The sequence below is a fragment of the Empidonax traillii genome, unplaced genomic scaffold (genome assembly GCF_003031625.1).
Source record: "Empidonax traillii isolate 1590-97213 ecotype Southwest subspecies unplaced genomic scaffold, ASM303162v1 scaffold55:size2822071, whole genome shotgun sequence".
Classification (NCBI taxonomy): domain Eukaryota; kingdom Metazoa; phylum Chordata; class Aves; order Passeriformes; family Tyrannidae; genus Empidonax; species Empidonax traillii.
This window is the reverse complement of record NW_020955248.1, coordinates 1,390,245-1,405,578: the sequence shown is the minus strand read 5'-3', so window position 1 is coordinate 1,405,578 and position 15,334 is coordinate 1,390,245. Positions and strand designations below refer to the sequence as shown.

The 15,334-nt window shown below is 49.4% G+C and overlaps 1 long non-coding RNA gene across 1 annotated transcript in view; it reads right to left on the bottom strand.

Annotated features, from left to right (window-relative positions):
- Positions 1-5,450, bottom strand: part of LOC114055410 — a 50,036-nt gene extending 44,586 nt beyond the window's left edge. The window contains exon 1 of the long non-coding RNA XR_003570714.1: positions 4,962-5,450. This is a non-coding gene — a long non-coding RNA (uncharacterized LOC114055410). The remainder of the gene's footprint in view (positions 1-4,961) is intronic.
- Between the last annotated feature and the right edge of the window lie 9,884 nt (positions 5,451-15,334).

Sequence of the window (15,334 nt, the reverse complement as noted above, 5' to 3'; positions counted from 1 at the left end):
TATTTCACAGCTAGTCTGAGCACTCACAACAGGAAGCTTGCATGTATCCTCAAGAGACAGACAAATACTCTCCTCTTTGATCAGCTTCAGCCCATACCTCTGACTTCGCCCATTTGTTGCCATCTTAAACAATGTCTTCCTTTCCTTGGTGTTTACAATCCTCAAATACATCTTAACTGTTTCTTATCATCATTTAGTCAAGCTCTACATATTTTGTTCTTTTATTGTCTCCTCATAAATAAGTACCTTCAGCCCTTTCATAACTTTCATTGCTTTTCTCTGAATTCCCTCCAATTTATCACCCTCCTTCAGCTAGTGTAGCACTCAGGTTTGAATGCCAAGTTTTCCAGACAGGTCTCACTAAAGCCTTGGGAAAAACATGAATTTGGTCTCCCTTGTGCTTCAAGGCTTGGTATTTCTGGATGTACTTGAGTACACGGATGTCAGGAAAGCTAGCTCACCTCACACGTGTGGCACCAGGTAATACAACTCAAGGCTATCTCCCCAGGGAGAGGAGGAAGCAGATTCATGAGGGGTGGGGAGAAGAAGATACGTGGACAGGTAGGACAGATATCCTGCAGCTGAACAAGGAGCACAGCTACAAACACTTACATACTCACGTACCTCAAGAAAAGACATCAAGTCCAAGAGATGGAAAGGTGAATACACATACACACACACACACACACACACATATGTACACACCTGATCACTCCACAAATAAACCTGCATCACACACAGGCACGTACACAAGAAGAAAGGGACTCCCCACAGGGTAGTTGTGGCAGAGCTAGGGATCCCTCCTCCTGCTCTACGACCCCCTCCCTATGTCATGTCACTGATGATGCTTCCTCACAACTGTATTTGCTCCACCTCTCTGCTATTGGACTGACTGCTGTAAGGCACCATGTAGCCACTGAGACTGCCCAAACCAGTGCAGTCCAAGAACCTTTAAAGACTCCCCTGCAAGAGGCAATATCTGGGCATGAAATCCATCGTCATTCATCTCAGCCTGCCTCCTGGTAGCTTGTTTCCCACCTCTTAAATGCTGTGGAAAGAGTGACAACTGCCCTTCCCTCCTTCTGTACCTCAGCTGGTCAGCTGGAACTGGGTTTTCTCTTGGCTTATGACTGTTGAGAAAATGAGGTCATTTCTCCTCAGTGACAGAAAATTATTTGGTGAGGAAAACAGTTCATCTCAGGCAATGACTAGGTACCCCTGAGCTACCCACGAGACCTTAAAGAGGAGGTCAGGGAATGGCAAAGAAAGGCACCAGCTAGGGAGCACAGGAAAGCCAGGGCACAAATGCAGCTCTGCTAAAGTGAAGCTGCAGCTGCTGCCAGACCATCTCACTGCTGAAGCAAACACAACAGCAGTCCCACAGTCATTGTCACCTCCGAGGTGCCAAGTTTGACTCATTTGGGGCTTTAAATACAGCATTCATCTGGTTCACAGCTGTGAGAAACCCATCCTGACCCAGCACAGAGAAAGGCTGGAGGCGGGTCACAGCCCCTTGGTCTGCTCCCTGAGCTTTGCACCCTCCTATTCCAGCCCATAAAAAGGATTTCAACCTCCCTCCCTGGTGAGGGAAGTGGCTCCCATGTGTTCAGTAGCTCTCTCCCTGCTCTCCTTCACCCCTCTTCTCACATGAAAAGGCACTGAGCTCTCCCCCTTCAGAACTGCTCAAGCACCCACTGTAACTCAGCCTCAGGATCAGCCTGGACAATACACACCGGCAGAACCTGCAGAGAGCTGCCGGCACTTCCATCACTGTTCAGGACAGCTCTGCTCTTCCATGGAGGAGAAAAGCAGAAGTTCCTCTGTTCCCAGAAAAAGGGGGTATTTTGCTGGAGCACATTTGCTCTGCACCTAAGCTGTCCTGTCCTACTCTGGTGTCCAGACATAGGCGAGGACTGCAAGTGTTTTTTAGGGTCATTACATCCCTTTACCAGAGCAGGGCACCCCTCCTCAGTTCACAAGAGTGTGAGGACAGAGGTGTTCCCTGCATGTCCTCTGCCCTACCTCACAATAATTAAAGAAACAACTTAGCCCAGGCCCATGCAGGGGACCAAGGGGAAAAAAACATTGTATTTGGAACTAGGGAGAGAGCAGCCAGATCTCTCTCCTGCAGCAAATGTGCTGATATTTTCTGACACAGTTGGTAGCAGCACTGGAAGGTTTCAACAGGCCCTGGTGTGACCACTAACTTTTTTCCCAGGTGGGCAGTGCTCTCCACCACTCTTCAACAGGGTTAGATGAGGCAGCTGCACTCTGCCTGGAGCTGCATCTGGCTTCTGACATGACCCAGGTAGGAACAAACATCACAGACATCATCACAGACATCATCATCACAGCAATGCTTCCCTCCCTTCTGCCTTCCCTGTAATTTTCACCTTTTCGATTTTAACCGCAAGCTGTCCCCCCTGTAAAAACTACACCTCCCAATGCCCCCCTTTCCCAAACACCCCCTCTACCCTCCAAGTGGCTTCTGCTCCACAGCTTAGTTTTGCACCAGTGCAGCAGATCAGACAGCATATTCCCAAATACCCGCTTTTCCTGGAGCTGGATGAAGAGATGGGAAGGCCACACATCCACAGTTCTTCCCTCGGGGTCATAATTTTTGAAGGGGGAGGGGAGGAGCAATTAAGGCAGCTTGCTTCATACCGACAAATCTGCATGCTTGTGGGTTGGATGCCCTGAAACCCAACCACCCCCCAAAGGAAAATAACAGGGTGAAGAGGGTGGCAGGTAGGGAAGGGGTTGGGGTGGGAGTAGGTTTCTAGGTTGGGGAATTCAGCGGGATTAAAGTAGCTGCTTCTCACCCCTGGCACTGCATCGGCACCCCTCCACTCCCTGCAGCTTCCTCACTGCTGCTGGTACCGTCTGCACAGAGGGGGGAGGCGAGAGGGGGGCTGTATTTAAATATATTAATAATGCATGTTCCATGCAAATGAAGCTTCTTTTGAATATTACATTAGCGATGCTGTCAGGCTGCGCTTGTCGGGACCCAGGAGTGACGGGATGTGTGGGGACCCGGGAGGGCCGGTGTGGGGAGGCAGGGCTAACCAGAAATCCCCTCATACCTCAACACAGCCTCCTTTCTGCCCCTCCATCCCAGCTCCCCCACATTACACACACTCCAGCTCCCTCCCAGCTCCCGGTGTATGACAAATTCCTTGGCTCACAGCATGCAATGCAGCCAGGTTTCCCAGTCCCCCAGGCCCCTTCCAGGGACATGGACCCCCGTCCTCTCCCCACTGCCTACGTAATCTTTACCCCTCCTGCAATTTCAGCAGTCCTTTCCCTGCTCCACACCTTGGTTTATAGCTCCCTACCTCCAGTGTGGAGAGAAGGGTCCTGCTCTCCAGCCTTTAGTGAAAAGGAAGGGGAGCAGCTCCTAAGTCTGGCCTGCACGTGTGCACCCCCTTTGTGTGCACCCACTGTGCTTGCATGAGCCCAGAGTGGGTGCCCCTGGACCGCGGGCTGTGCACGGCTGCAGGATGTACGCGCCTGCAGCGCACGAGCGATGCTCTCCTCCCCACAGACACCTCCTTCTCTGGGTGCTTGTGAGGATGTTTGCAAGCATATTGTTTATGCACAGCCACCCCTGCCCCCGTGCACACACACACACATGGAATACACACGCGTGTGCTCTCAGTGCATGCGTGCAGAGGTGGAGGAGCACACCAGCACACACACACGAGAGGGCATTATGCACAGCAGCTCCCGAATATGCTGCCTGCTGCAGCATTAGCAGATTTATGCTGCCTTTCCCCAGCCAGATCCAAGCTCTGGAATGGGAACAGCAGCAGCTGTACTCTCCTGCCTGTCCTGGGATGAGAATAGGATGCGTCTGTTCGTCTCTCTCCCCCCCACCCCTTCCTCCTCCTTCCCCCTCCTCTTGCTCCCATTCATTCATTCAGCTTCTCCTCCCCCCATCCCATGCCCCAAAGCAGGAAGATCCTTATGCATAAAAATGTGGGCATGCTTTCTCTGGTGGAATAAACGGGCACACAGACACCCTGCAGGCAATACATATACACTCTCATATGCATTCGAGTATCTGTCCTGGGCCCCTACGTAAACACCCAGCTCCCACCACCGCCACAGACACATTCACACACCCGACAGACACCACGCAATGACTTTTCTGCAGCCAGTCAGCCTCCCAGCAGAGCAGTGTAAGAGCAGAGATTTACTCACTCCCCTGCATGCAAACCAGGCGAATATTCACACACCACACACGGACAGGCACACAGACGCACACATCACTGTCCGCAAAAGCTCCCCAACAAAGTTTGCAAAGAGGCAGGGACCAGGGGGCTGTGGGATGAGGCTGCCCCCTTCTCCATCCCATAACTGCAGGCAATATACATAGAGGTCTATCTGCACATGCATGTATGTGTGGGGGTATATACATTTACCTATATACATTACCTATACATACTTATATATACACACACAAAGACACACACACACGTATATATGCACATATACACAAGTCCCCTCCTCTTGCAAGGTCTGAATAGATGCAGATGGGTCAAACCCAGCTGTGTGCAGCAAGCCCTGAACCTATTCAGCATCCTGATCATAAGCAAGTGCACACACACTCACACCCACACACACTGAAAGGGAGACAAACCTGTCTCCAAGCCTCTCTCCCTCCCTCTCTTCACCCCATGTAGGTATAATCTCCCCACACACACACCCCCGGGCCACTTCCCCATCTCCCTTGCAACTCACCCCTCGCCTTCATCCTCAGATCAGAGACATCCACCCCCCAGGGAGTACGTGCATGAGCTGGAAGAAAAGGGCAATCCATGCATCCTTGCCCCCCTCCCCGCTTTCCAATCTCAGCCGCTTCTCCGAGAGGCAACACAGATGACAGCCAGGAGCCGAGGACACCCGAGGCTGCACCAGGACTGCACACAAAAACGTGTCACACATACACATGCACGTACCTGCTTCTGGAGGGGCGACTGCTCCCTGATTTCATACGGGGCATGACAGAGATGGAGGCACAAAAGACCTCTGTCTTCAAGCAACTTGCAGCCCTGCAGATGTTTGTGTAGAGGGGGGGTATCCCCCACTTGTGTCACCCCTTGGAGCTGTACTGTTCCGTGCCCCACAGCTGTCTCATTCCTGGCCGCACCTAGGCAGCACTCCCAGCCATGCACACGCGCGAGCACGACAGGCGGGGATGGAGCAGCAGTCCGGGGAGGGCACGCACAGCCGGAGGATTTGCTGCCTTCGCCGCATCCGCATCACTGGGGGAAGAAGGCAGAAAGGGCTGTATTGGCATTTAAAACGCAAGTGATTAATTCGCCACAGGCTCGGCTGATAGGGCTCTGGGACCAGAGCCGGCGGCACTGCTTCTCCCAGCTGGGAAGGTTCTGACAAGCGAAGGACCCTCTCCCATGGAGCCAGTTCCGAGCCCTCCTCGCCTGCACAGCCACTGCTCCGGTGCAGGCAGAAAGGGGTGGGCCTCCACCGGAGACATGAGCACACGCATGCAACAGCTGCTGGGGAACTGCACACACAGACACGCACACAGACACGCACACAATTTCCCTACAACAGCTGCTTAAGAGCTACACACGACATACAACAGCTTCCCAGGAAGCAACAAAGCAACAGCTGTCGGGGAATCACACACACACACACACACACACACACACACACACACACACAGAGACTAGAGCTTCTTAGGATCAGGTCATCCACCTGAAAATACAACAACTTCCAGGAACCACACAGTTACAAGCAACAGCTCCTGGAGAGCTACACACACACACACACACATATATGCATGTAACAGCCATACACCTACTGACACAGGTATGTGCAACAGCCATGGGAAACCACACCTTGATATATGGGGAGATTGCCTTTCATACACCTTCTCAAATCACCACCATAGAAATGCAACAGCTCCTCAGAAACCACCTGGAGCCATATACCCTCATGTACATGCAACAGCTTACAGAAAGAGCTTCCACCTCCCTCTTCCCAAACCCACACATGCCATCACCAGTGGATATCTTGCTCACAGTCAGGAACAAGCACCCATGTGCACCAGTGCTGCAGAATCAACCACATCTTGGCCCCCAAATACTGCACAGAGGCAAACCTGCTAGGAAACCACCTCAGCAAACACATAGTGACTCTTAAGAAATTATTCCCCACTCCCTTCACAGAAAGCAGAAGCACACATGACAAACATAAATAATTCCTGCACAGACATGCAAGACCACAACTGAAAGGACATGATGCATCCCTCTCACTCACCACAGCAGCGGAAGGATTGCCTGTCTCAACTCAGACACATGTACCCATGCAACAGCTGAAAAAACTTGGGAACGTTAGATGGGAGCTTGCTTCCTGGGATGTGCAATCCAGTCTTCTGCTATTCTGGGCAACCACATCATACAGTCTTGCTCACAAATGTCTCAAGGTCCATCTGAGTACTGTGAGACTATTTGCTCCCTGCTCAGAGGCTGTTCTGGCCTCTGGCCACCTTCATGTGAGAAACCTGCCCCAACATCTGCATTTATTAATGACCAATTCAAACCCACACGTTCCTGTGCCAGCTGACCACATTCTTCACACAGGCATGCATAGAGGTTGCTCTGAAACCTCCACTTCCACCTGAACAGACATCATCTGCACCCCTGCCTCGCACAAATATACACACAGGCAACAGCTGGATGAAGACATTCTCCTCAACATAAATATCAAACATGCTTGCAACAACTTTTAAGTAAATAGACATCTAGCCCTACCATCCATAGCACCCATGTGCACACAGGTACAGATATATGAACACGTAAAACCTCTAATGGGAAACTAATGAGTTTCTTCATGCAGTCTAAAACTAAAGAGGAATTAGTTTGACACACACACTTCACTGCAAACAGCACTGTTATTAAATGTGTTATATTAATCGCACATAGCTGCGTCAGGGGAGATTTAGGTTGGATATTAGGAAAAAGGTTTTCATCCAGATGGTGGTCAGGCACTGGAACAGGCTCCCTAGGGAAGCGGTCATGGCACCAAGCCTCACAGAGTTCAAGAAGCATTTGGACAATACTCTCAGGCACATGGTGTGATTTTGGGAGTTGTTTTGTGCAGAGGCAGGAGCTGGACTCGATGTTTCTTGTGGATCTCTTCTAACTCAGGATATTCTATTCTATTCTATTCTATTCTATTCTATTCTATTCTATTCTATTCTATTCTATTCTATTCTAAATTGTGGTGCCAATTGCATCTAAATGAGCTCTACAGAAGGAAGGTGAGTTCCTTTGACTGCCCTGCACATTTTTTTCTCTGTTGGAAGAGAAATAATCTCATGTAAATCCCAGTAAGTAGAGGACTGCTCCTAGCCTCCTGACTTGCATACAACAGACTCATGGACAGGACACCAAACCCACAAACACTGTACATGGGGAGGAAAACAATAAATAGCCTTACGGGAATGAGTTGCCTCCCTCAAAATACAGGCAAGTGCAAAGGACTCATCTACAAAACTAACCACAGGCATCACACACACACACAGAGAAACGAGTTGGTCCACAAGGTACAAACACACAAGGTCATCAGCGCTGTTTGAGGCATAGGAAGCTTGTTGTGTTCTCTTGTGCTCCAAACCTGCAACCCCAAGTGGGAAAACACACATACACACACACACACACACACACACTCCTCAGAAAGACAGATGTGCAGCGCTGAGGACATGCCTGGATGTTCCCTGGACCATCTGTAGATCTCTGTTCCCAGTGGATTAAATGCCAGCACTATTCACTCCTCCTGGAATCAGAGAAGGAAGCTTGTCTTGGAAACTACAGGCTCCAATTTCCTTACCTTTATCACTTTGGGGAGTTATGACTGTGGGGTTTTTCCTCCAAGCTCTTTTGAAGCTAAAAGCTAAAGGAACAGAGACTTGCTTCCATCTCCCTCTACTTCCTCCAAGGACAGACATTATCTAATTTTGGAGGGTGTTGAAGTAGGAGAAAAGGTTTCCAACTCCAAATTAATGCAGGATTTGTTCCTGCTTGAGTTCCTCCAGGATCATCTTGCAGTCTGTTCGTGATGAGTCTCCCAGAGGTTCTCCTGCTGGCCCACATCCCTTTAGGACTCAGAAGTGTTGGGACAGGATCCTTGCACTACCAGAGCCTGTGGGGGTCAAATGGTACTTACTCATACTCCCACTGACCCAGAAACAACACTTAACTCCAGCAGAATGGAAGTGCCCCAAGAGACAAGCAGAAGCAAACACCACATTCCCAGTGGTGTGGGACATTTGGGTCCTTGATCTGATTCAAAGCCAGTCCCCCCATGCTTATTTGTCCCATTGCAGATGATCTAGAGGGTACAGAAGCTCACCCCCATGTTTTTTTTGCAGAGGCTCTGTCCTTGCCAAAAGCCCTGGAAAGACTCTGTTGTTTTTCCCTTCGCAAATAAAAAAAAAAAAAAAAATCACTAAGAGAGAAAAAAAAAACCTCCTAAGGACGTCATAGATACTTTCAGTCAGCTGCAGAGGTGCCTCATTTCCTATGTCCAGCAGTACAGAAAAATAATCACCTTCCAATTATTTTGTACTTATGTCTCTGAGACCACACCACCTTCCAGTCAGGCCTGACCACTCTGCTCCCTTAATGGGGAAGGAAATAGCCCCAGGACCCACTTTGGTTTACACCTTTCTGCTCAGCTGCTGCTCTGTTGGGCTGCTACATCCTCTAAGACTGGAGATACTGTTAGGGGTGAACAAGGGAGCTGACCTTATTAGAATAATTCCCTAGTGTTATTCCAACATATGCCAGGGAGCTGTTAAGTCCCAGAATAGCCCAGAATCTGGGAGACACAAAAGTGATGACAAAAGCAATTTTTTAACCCTCTGTGCCCAACCTGGGAAATACCAGAGGTAATGTTCAATGGGCATCTACGGTACCTGTAGGGAGCAGAGGCTGGGATTGCAGACAGCCATTCACCCCCTCACTCATCAGCTGGCTCTTGTACCATTTACCCACACGAGGAAGGAAGAGTCAGGCAGGGAAGGCAGCCACGCAGTCTGCCTGCACTGCCTTTATTGTGTGCTGCCAGGGAAGGGAGTCTCACTGGGAGCATTTCCAGCTCACGGAGCTGGCGAGTCAGCCCTTCTCCCTCTCTACCTCTTCCCCTGCCCATCATCCTGTCCCCCACTAGGGTACAACTGGGTCCCACGGCTGGGGAAAACAGGCTGACGGAGAAGGCTGGGCTCTGCCCTCGTTGCAGTCAGAATCTCTCCACTGATCTATACTGCGGTGAGCAGTGACAGATTGATTTTACAGCTCTGCTTGGAGCCGGCCGCTGGCCCTGGGCTGTGGATGAATCAGCTTTCTCTGGTCCTTGGCTTTTATTTCATTATTTTACTGCAACCTCACTCACAAGCAGCTAAAGAGGGAGCGACAGGGAGAAAGACAAAGTTGGCAGATTTCCTTCCCTGCTCGTGTGCTCCCAGCCTCCCAGCTTGGCTTTGGGACTCCAGGAGGAGGGAGGGAAGGAATTGTTTTCCAGGGACTGACATTTGTCAGTAATAAAGACATGAGGCTCCTTCTACATGGGTAAATGCATGTTGCAGTGGCTGTGAGAGACAGCAAGGACTGCGGAGGCACACATAGCATGAACAATTCCTGTACTGTTATGCCAATGCCTCAACCTTAGCCAAATGGAGGGGAACCCATTTTTCAATACAAGGGGCAGCACATTTGGAAATAACATGCCATGAGTGCATTGGACACAAAGCTGCTTACAGATTCCAGGGTAGAAGTGATTCCAGGTTCTCCTCTTACAGCTGTGAATGTAGAACAGGGGGTAAGGGCGGTATGCTGCTGTCTCCATCAGGCTGAGAGATGAGCATGCTACAGCCACAAGGTTCTCCTGGGATAAGGTGGCGCCTTCTGGCCTGGAATTGACCTTCTTCCCTCTCCTTGATGTGGATATTGTAGACATTACAATATCCACAGCGGGAGCCAGGCTTGGTTCTGACTCTGTTGGTTCTTGTGCCATCAAGAAGAGCAACAGTGAACTCAAGCAAGGATGGAGCAACAAAATCAAAGGACAGGAAGGTGTTGGATTTTTCCAGGCCTGGTCTGGAACTACAGTGTGACCGTTCAAGCCCTCAAAGGCCCCATTAGCAGAAGGAAGTCTGGAAGCAAAAGAGCAGAGAACAGAGGGACCAATTCAAAGTGCAAAAAGCATGTTGGTCTCTACATCCCCAACACCTTATGAGTAAACAGAACCAAGTATCAGACTTGCTGCTTAAAAAATCTCTTGTCAGAGCTGAAGATCTGCTCAGGGGGTCCCTCGCCTGTGCTGGCACCTGCTCTGCAAGAGGAGGAGAAGCCAAAGAAATCAAACACCAATTTGATCTGCTTTTTCTCACACACTTACCTCCCAAGTGGGGCTTCACATCACCATGGGTGGTACCTTTATCACAGTGGGTTCAGGATGCCTTGGACTTTTTTCCTGCCTTATCCCAGAGCTCTCCAGTAAAAATGACTGCCTGGGAAAGGAGAATTCCTCAGAGAAGAAATGCTAGAGTTACTGAAGATGGACAGCTAAGGCACTGTCAGTGGCTCTCCCAAGCTCACACATATCCTTTCTCTCCACCTGCCCCTGAGCAAGCATCAGAAAGTGGCCTTGAAGGTGGCCAGCACGGCTAAAACCGTCAGAAGGTAAGGGCCTTTTGATCTGCAAAGATGAAGGTGTGGGAGGGGAAGGGAGGGGAAGGAAGACAGGAAAAGCAGGAGAGAGAGGTTTCCCAGTGGTCTGTCCCAGCAAGAGGGAGGGAGGCAGCAAAGTCCATCTCATCCACTTTGTGTAATCTTTTAATCTCTTGGTTTTTAATCTTTCACGTCAGGAATGAGACACATCATTAAGAATAGAAGAAATCCCTGTTGGAAGGGTGATGGGGATGGTGAAGGCGATAAAAAGTCCTCTTATGCCTTCTGCCTTGTTCTCTTTCTCTGCGTCTCTCTCTCTCCCCTCCTTCCTTTTTCCTCTCTGCTTACAGGCAATAATATAGGTAGTGACCTGACAGACACAGAAACACACCAGGGGCCTCAGCACCTGGAGAAAGGGCAGTGCCATGGCCTAAGTGTGGTGCAGGTCAAGCCGTCCCATGGTTACAGTCTGTGGTGGCACAGATGCACAAGGCCCAGTGTCCCGGCTCCTCTTGAAAGGCTCTTCCGCAGCCAGAGTCAAACAGCAAACATTGCCAGCCAGGTCTCCTTTTGTCAGACACAGGGTGACCTGTAGAAGCCGGCCCACCCCTCACCAGAAGAGGAGAGACAAGTTTTTGGAGGGCAAAGGAGGACCTGGTGGCACTGACTGACTTGTCCCACAGCCTCAGGCTGGGCACTCCACATCTCAGCTTCTTCCATCTGTCCAATCCTGTGGATAACAATCCTCACCTCAGAGGGTGATTTTGAGAAGTTAATGAATTAACATTCGTAAACGCTTTAGATAAAGGGCTAAGGATTATTACTGTTGTTATGCATGGAAACAACTCCTAACGAGCATTTCCCATCTTCTCACTCCTGTGAGCCTTGGGGATCATCTTACACAGATCCTGCTGCACAGGAGCTTACCCCAGAGGTGGAATTATAGGGAGAGTAACAGGGAGGGCTGCAGGCTGCCAGTCACTAATCAGGGGAAGAAAAACTGGGGTCCCTCCATCAACAAGCAATGCACAACAGTCTCTAGAGCTGAGAGACTCTCCACTCGCTCCCTAACAACTGGTGACAGGTGCATCCCACTCCTGTCAAAGTTCAGCAGAAAAAGGCTGCTGATTTCTGACCATAGCAAGCCAGCCCCTCCTCTTGCCCTTTCATGGCTGCCAACTGACCTGAGATAGATGCACAAGGATTTGCTTTAAGGAAAGCTTAATCCCCAAAAGGAAACTGCCCCGCTGCTGGCTTGGGGCAATGTTCAGGAAGAGGCCAAACGGACATTCCAATCATAGGCATAGGGAGAGGCTGGCTGGGGGCAGATTTTGGTGTCTTAAACCTTGAACAAAATGTTTTCTAGGCTGGGGATGAGAAATAAGTCAAAGCAGGAGTCTTAACGTTATACATTTCTCCCTTACACACAAGCATAACCTCAAGAGAGAAAAACCCTCTCTAACTTGCCTGCTATAAATACACCAAACCACTTAAAATGGCTACGTTAAAAGGAGAGCTGGTAATTTGATAGTGGTCTCCACTTAATTAGATTAGGCTCTTCTTGAACTCAAGGGCTGGAAGCAGCTGATCCTCCTTTCTTTTTCAGTATTTTCCTGTCAGCTGCCATGCAGGAAATCATTATGCACACCCATGTCCTGGGCAGCTGGATCACCAACCCTGCCAGGGACCACCTCTGTGCCACACAGTGCAGAGCTCCAGATACCAGAAGAGAGGGGCTGGGCCAATACAGTGTCTTCTTTGGACTGCTTAGTACTGCTGAAAACAAACAGTGCCATGCACAGCTTGGTGACAAAGTTCTTGAATCATGTCTGGGGCACAAATCAGCCTCTCTGCACTGCAGTGGGTGGGAATTTGCACTTGAGATAGGCAAATAGCAAATGGCACAGTTAGTGTCTACTGCAATAGGAGACTAGAGGACAGCACTACCTTGGCCTTCTCCTCACAAGACTAGAGCAGATGTTAATAGACCATACACATAGCCAGAATCTTTTTTTAGATGTCTTGTTTTCCTGATTTCTCACTTGGACGGAAGTAAGTGACCTGTTTGTAGGTTACTGGTGCTAGCTGGCATAGTCTGTACCTGAACATCATAGATAATAAGATAGAAAATCACTTAGAAGGGAAAAGTGAAGCTGTTCTGGTCTTAGGACAGAGGATAGGATACTTGGTCAGCTCTTGAGGGATTTGTCAAGCTTCCCTAGCAAAGCAGTCAGTCAATCATTACCTTTTGCATGAGTCCAGACACTGGTCTCCCTAGAGTCTAATCCAGTTCTCACTAAAACTCAGGCTAATTGTGGCTCTGTTATTAAACTGCTGTACTGGACTGATGCTTCTCCCACCCAGGTCTTCCCATCTCTGCTCACCGAACTTCATTCTGTCCCCAGTAGGGCTCCATTCTGCCCAAGTTGCCCCCTCCACAAACCTCCTTCAGATTTGGAGAATTAAAATTCCCAGACCTTTTGCTCTCCTTCAACAATGGAGGAAGTTGGCTTTAAGGACAAACAATTTGATATTCAATATGTTCTTAATTAATAATAAAATCTATGTCAGGTTGTTTAGTTGTGCTTTTGTTTTTATGGGGTTATTTTTTGTTTCTAGTTTTGTTTTTGTTTTTGGTGGTTTTTTTAAATCCTCTATCTTTTTGTTATTTATTTGGTTTTGATTTTTTATTTTACCTCGTTAATGTAGTGGTGATTTAGATGCAGTTTCCTCTCTCTGCTGCACTTAATGAGTCGTCAGCTTTATTCACTCTCACCCGCATCCTCATGGGAGCATGCTTTGATTTTCTAGTGGGTGCATGAAAACACAGATTAAAGCAATTAGACAGAAATAATCTTAGGGAAAGGGGAAAGAGATCCAGAGCGCCTAATTATACCATTTTAATCAAGATACAATTATGCAGAGACTTTTATAGATTATAAATTAACCAAACTCCAAAGGCAGAAAAAAAATATCATTTTAAATATGGTTCATTATGCTTGTTGTTTCTACCTTGCGAGCTTTCTCATACTGGACTTCAGGGTTCATTTAGAAAAAATTCTGGATGGGACTGTGCAGAAATGGAGAAGAAATAAACTCAGAAGACCCTGCTTGCTAGGATCAGGGTCTGGAGATGGCCTCTGAGAGAAGGTGGGGAACCACAGCACATTTCTCACTCACTGTTCTCACTAGTCATTTTGCAGTGAACTAAGTAAGTGCACCTGACTGAAGACCTCCAGCTGACTGCACGGGTCAGGTGAGGAAAGCCCCACCTCAGGTCTGGGTTTTGCTTTGCCCTAAAAGGCTGTGCCGATCTGCCAGTGAAGGACTGTGGGTACTGTAGTCTAAGAAGCAATTTCCCAAGCTACAAACATTCCAATTAGAAACACAGTGAGTGGGCAAACAAAAACATCAGGCTGGATGTGTTTTCTTCTGAACCCTGGAGGAACTTAAGCCAGCTGCTCCAGATTTATAGCTGCTCCAGATTTATTGCAGCAAAACCACGAGGCACTCAGGCTCTCAGAGCACGTAGGAAGGTGCTCTGCTCCTGCTGTATCTGCAGAGGAGCCAGGGAGACCCCCACTCCCCAAGAGCTCCAGGGAATCTCAGTTTCCCATGTAGCTGTCATACTAACTTTATGATGGGGAAGGTGTCCAGACCTCAGGCAGAAATAGGAGGCCAATTCAGGCACTTTTGATTTTGTGGCTGCAGCCCAGAGATGACTGTGAGGCACCACCCTCCTCACTTCTGCTGTGAACGCAGCTCTAGCGATATCTTCTGCACTGGTGGGTGGCACTCCTTGAGCTGCTTCCAGGTGAAAAGGAGACAGGAGAGGGCTCACCGCAGTGATCCTCGGCTTCCTGCGAGGTTAGCCAGCAAGCCTGGCTTTGCTGCTCTATGGCCTGCTCAAAACACTTCTCCAGAAGAGTCTGCTGCCCGGCACCTCTCACTCACAAGGATGTCTCAACCCCATCAGGCTTCAGCAGGTCCCTGTGCGTTGCTATGGCCATCCCATGCCATGAGCAGCAGTGCTGAAATGACTCCTGTCTTCTCCATTAAGGGCAACGCTCTAATCTGCCAAAGGGCCAGCCTTGACCATTCTCCTCCTGCAAGTCAGTCCTGGTGACACTCTGTCTGGAAGGTGGAGAGGGCTGGAATGTGCCCAGAGGTGGTCTACCATAGTGGCAGGGTTGTCACCAGGATAGGCAGCTGGGAAAGGAAGGGGACTGATGGGTCCCGCTGTTGAGCCTGAGGCTTAGCAGTCCTTCCAAGGAATGGAAGGCAGTGCCTTTCCTCAGCTGCCCCATCACCTTAGGCGAGAAAACCCTAGGTTGTGTGTACTGTATCTACCAGTCGTGTCTGTGTCTGAGTGGTGGGACTGCTGTGGGCTGATGAAGACAGACATGGCAGATTCATGGGACATTTCTCCCTTGCATTCCTCCTTACCATTTTCTCCTTACCCCTCCTGCAGTGATGAAAATAGGGCTGCAAGGCTGCTACGCCTCATCCTCCTTGCCTCCTTCAGTCAAAGCAAAGTTCGCAAGGGCTGTAGGGTTTTGGGGGCGGCCCCGTTCCCCATCTGAGGGCTCGGTCTGGTGGGTGAGCAGTGGTATCGGAGTGCCCTCTGCTGGCCC